The sequence below is a fragment of the Astyanax mexicanus genome, chromosome 1, assembly GCF_023375975.1.
Source record: "Astyanax mexicanus isolate ESR-SI-001 chromosome 1, AstMex3_surface, whole genome shotgun sequence".
Classification (NCBI taxonomy): domain Eukaryota; kingdom Metazoa; phylum Chordata; class Actinopteri; order Characiformes; family Acestrorhamphidae; genus Astyanax; species Astyanax mexicanus.
Window position 1 is genome coordinate 119,322,501 of NC_064408.1, and position 4,684 is coordinate 119,327,184.

The following is a 4,684-nucleotide window of genomic DNA, read 5'->3' on the forward strand; positions in this document are numbered from 1 at the left end:
ATATGTGTATATATGTGTGTGTGTGTCTGTCTGTCCAAACTCTTGTGACCTCTTACTTCTCTCTCAGCTCTGTCTCAGATCCACCTCGATCGTTTGGGCCGTAATACGTCTGAAGGTCAGCAAGAATTGACCGCTGCAAAGCCACCCAGCACCCTATCGACTACAAATGAGAGGCTTAGCTATAGAAAAACTCACTGGACAGACAAGTGCACACACACACACACTCAGAGCCGGAGGAACACAATTCACTCAGATAATAATGCTCTCCTCCAGTTACAGCGAGGGGAAAGAAATCCTCAGTGTCTCGAAGGACTGCGATTCCTCACCCGCCCGCAGCTACGACACGCCAGCCTCTTCACAGCAGCCGCCAGATGTTCCCTATTAATCCCAGATTCCCCTCACCCTTTTCCCACACGCCCCCCCAACCCACCACCACCAGCACCTCCAGCCTCCAGCCTCCAGCACCACCACTACTACTAACACTACTACAGCACTTTACAGCGTAAACAGCTTCTCTAGTCCATGTAGAGAAGAAAAATGCCAATAGAATAGGACTTTCTGGAGCAGGTAACATCCACTTGTGGTTAGAAAGAGTAGGTTAGAGTGGTTGCCCCCCATCTCCCCTCACCCCACCATACAACCTTGAGCTATGGAGCAATGGAATAAACTGTGTTCTCTCTAAAAGGATGGAGCTCCATCCAATACTTTATGATTTCACTGACATACGTTTCATTGATGAATGCAATCAAATCCTCACAGCAATGCGAATTTAAAATCTATTAGAGAGCCTTGCCTGTATAGTAGAGACAGGTACTTCAGTTTCAGCAAAAACAGCAACTCAATAGGTGTTTTAGAGCAGCATGGTTTTACTATAGCAATAGTGGTGAACCACCTTCTTCTTATTAGCAATGGTGGTCAACCATCTTGGTATTGCTTGCAATTACTTGGTCAGCCATCTTGGTATTACCAGTAGAGACAGTTACTTCAATTTCAGCAGAAACAATACCTCAACAGGTGTCAACAGGTGTTTTGCAGCAGCATTGCTGTGAATTGGTCAAACAACTTATGAAGCTGGTCAACCAGCATGTTCTCACTTGCAATTGTGGTCCACCAGTTTGGTCTTACTAGCAATGGTGTCTAACCAGCAGTGGAATCAACTGTCTTCTCTAAAGGGATGGAGCTCCATCCAATACTTTCTGATCTCACTAACGTTCTTGTCATTGATGAATGCAATCAAATCCTCACAGCAATGCAAATCCAAAATATATTAGACAGCCTTACCTGGATAGTAGAGATAGTTACTTCAATTTCAGCAGAAACAGTAACTTAATAGGTGTTTTGGAGCAACAGTGTTGTGAGTTGGTCAAACAATTTGTCAACCAGCATGTTCTTAATTGGTAACACCAGTAGTCTAGCTTGGCTATGGTGGTAAGCCAGCTTGGTCTTACTTGCAATAGTGGTGAACCAGCTTGGTCTTACTTACAGGGTGGTCAACCAGCTTGGTCTTTCTAGCAATGGTGTCCAACTGGCAATGGAATAAACTGTGTTCTCTAAAAGGATGAAGCTCCATCCAATACTTTCTGACCTCACCAACAAGCTTGTCACTGATTAGTCAAATCGTCACAGCAATGCAAATGCTTGGCAATGGTGGTGAATCATCTTGGTCTTACTAGCAATGGTGATCAACCATCTTCGTCTTACTAGCAATAGTGGTCAATCATCTTGGTCTTTCTAGCAATGGTGGTCAACCAGCTTGGTCTCACTAGCAATAGTGGTAAACCAGCTTGGTCTCACTAGCAATATTGGTAAACCAGTTTGGTCTTACTAGCAACAGTGATCAACCATCTTGGTCTTACTAATGATGGTCAATCATCTTGGTCTCACTATCAATAGGGGTCAACCACCTTGGTCTTACTAGCAATGTTGGTGAACCAGCTTGGTCTTTCTAGCAATGCTTTCTGATCTTACTAACAAGCTTGTCACTGATGAATGCAATCAAATCCTCACAGCAATGCAAATACTTGGCAATGGCAAATGCTTGATAATTTTGGTGAATCGTCTTAGTCTTACTTACAATGATGGTCAGTCATCTTGGTCTTACTAGCAATGGTGATCAACCATCTTCATCTTACTAGCAATGGTGATCAACGACCTTCGTCTTACTAGCAATGGTGATCAACCATATGGGTCATTCTAGCAATGGTGGTCAATTATCTCAGTCTCACTTACAATAGTGATCAACCATCTTTGTGTAACATGGGGGAGGCAGGATGTAAGCGCAAGTCAGGTTTATTCTCCATATTTACAAAATAAACTAACAAAACACTAAGGAAGAACTATAAAGAAAAAGGTTACTGAAACAAACACTATACACCAGAAGATAAACTAAAAGACTGAAACAAACAGGCCAAAATAACAAAGAAACAAACTACATAAAGCAAACCTGGAAAACTGAAGACAAAAAACACAACAGGTCTGAGGCTAAACAAAACATTTAAACACGATCTGGAAAGATTAACAGGACACGGTCAAACAAAAAGCGCGACAGACAACAATGGATCACATGAGGTATATATACACAGGCACACACTAGGGACACCTGTGGAGGTAATGAGGGGGCGGAGTTACAAATGAGACACAAGGTGACAACACTAATGGCTTGGGCAGGGCTAGGGCGGGGCTAGGGTGGAGACAGAACAATAACAAAACAATGCCATGTGCTCAAAAAAGCACATGGCTGGAAACACAAGACAGGAAAACAGGGCAGGAGCACAGAAAACCAAAAGAGGGAAAAACACAGGACAGACAGGCTAATATGTGACACTTTGTCTTACTAGCAATGGTGATCAACTTGGTCTTGATTAGATAGATACACACACCTTCAGACTGGTTGTATACTGTAGCTTGGTCAGGTTCATTATTCTTGTAGATCAGCTTGGTATTAGTAGCAATGGTGGTCAACCATTTTGGGTTACTAGCAATGGTGGTCAACCAGCTTGGCCCTTCTATCAATGGTGGTCAACCAGCTTGGTTGGCCGTACTAGAAATGGTGGTCAACAATCTTCATATTCCTAGCAATAGTGGTGAACCATCTTGGTCATACTAGCAATGGTGGTTAACCATTTAAATTTTACTAGCAATGGTTGTCAACCATCTTGGTCTTACTAACAACGATGGTCAACCATTTGGTTCTTACTAACACTGGTGGTCAATCATCTTCGTCTTACTAGCAATGGTCACCCACCATCTTTGTCCAACCAGCAATGAAATAAACTGTGTTTTCTACAAGGATGAATCTCCATCAAATACGTCACTAACAAGCTTGTCATTGATGAATGCAATCAAATCCTCACAGCAATGCAAATGCTTAGCAATGGCAAATGCTTGGCAATGATGGTCAACCATCTTCATCTTTAGCATGCGAAGCTGTTTCTCAGTGTTGAGCATGCTCTGTTCCTACAATAGTTAGCTATCTAAATGCAAAGCTAGCCCAGCAGAAGTTACACAGACAGCCTGGAAGTGCAGGTTTAGGACATCCGCAGGCTCTCCCGCTCTCCGTGGAGCTCGGCGCTGGTAAATGTGTTTTTTAACCTTGACTCGGAGGTGTCAGCGCTCAGATAGTGCATTATTTGTCACCGTGAATAGCGCTTAACAGCGGCCGTCCCCAGAGGAGCCCGCCGCTCCCCACATGCAAGAGAGGCCTGGGAAACTTCATTAATCTTTCTGTCACTTCCGTGACGCTTTTCATTAGTTATGGCGGCTATCTGATCAACAGGCTGATGGCTGCGTGTGTGTGTGTTTGGTGTGTGTGTGTGTGTGCTTACGTCGTTCCTAAAGCCGGAGAGGAGAGGAACTGTGTGTGAGACTGAGCTTAAGACGGCTTTCTTTCTTTCTTTCTTTCACAAAGTGTGTGTGTGTGTGTGTGTGTGTGTTCCTGTAATGGAATATGCAAACAGAAGCAGCAATGGGAAGCTACCGCACACACACACACATACATACAAACACACACACACACACACACACACACACCTGACAGCTGGACCTCTCTGCTCTGTCACCCCCTTTTACGTCACCGCGTTCAGTCACTTTCACTGCAAGGTCACAATGCTGAGCGTACACACACACACACACAAACACACACACACAGCAAAAGGCATTTTCATAAACAAATTAAATAACATAATGCCATCAGAACTGCCCTTCAGTGCAGTAACTCTACCTGTCTAATGAAATATCCTGCTTGTCATTCGGCTCCAGCCGGCACTCCATCTCTACACACTTCCACACACGGCCTGCATAGAAATCAACCCAACTAATTCAATAAAAAAGCCTTTTTTAGTCTTATTGCAGCTGGAAATTTTACTTTTATTATGTTGCCTTTTATATTAGTGTACACATACAGTACCAGCAAAAGCTTTGGTCTCCTTTAATATGTTTATTTATTCTGTTATTTAATGTATGTTCTACATTGTGGAAAATAATATTAAATACTTAAAAGCAATTATTTAAAATAACTTACTTATATTCTAAAAAACAATTACATGTAAAATGTAAATCTCTGTAAAGTCTCCACTTCTTAACTACTCTCTTCTTAATCATTTAAGATCAATAACAGGAATCAACCCAAATTCTGTATGTTTGACGTAAAGCTGTAAAAACTAGACAAACGTAATGAAACTAAAGG